The 205-nt window shown below is 64.4% G+C and overlaps 1 protein-coding gene across 3 annotated transcripts in view; it reads left to right on the top strand.

Moving 5' to 3' along the window:
• Window positions 1-205, top strand: part of SPOCK3 (SPARC/osteonectin, cwcv and kazal like domains proteoglycan 3) — a 703,183-nt gene that overhangs the window by 619,914 nt on the left and 83,064 nt on the right. The window lies entirely within an intron of this gene.

Below are 205 nucleotides of genomic sequence, written 5' to 3'. Positions count from 1 at the left end.
GAGCGCGGCTCCCTACTGGCTCAGCAAAGAGGGATCCGGGGGGTTCCCCTCCGTATCCGGCTCAGCTGCGCTGGTCTCTCCGCGCCACTTACCTTATGGGGATCAGCTGCTGCTGGCCCCACTGCCGCTCTACTCACCTCCTCTGCTCTCGCCTCTGCGTCGCTCTGCTCCGGGTCTGGTAAGGGGGGCACACGTGTGTACAAAA

The sequence above is a fragment of the Gavialis gangeticus genome, unplaced genomic scaffold (assembly GCF_001723915.1).
Source record: "Gavialis gangeticus isolate Ggan-Ray unplaced genomic scaffold, GavGan_comp1, whole genome shotgun sequence".
NCBI lineage: Eukaryota > Metazoa > Chordata > Crocodylia > Gavialidae > Gavialis > Gavialis gangeticus.
This window is presented reverse-complemented; position numbering and strand designations above follow the sequence as displayed.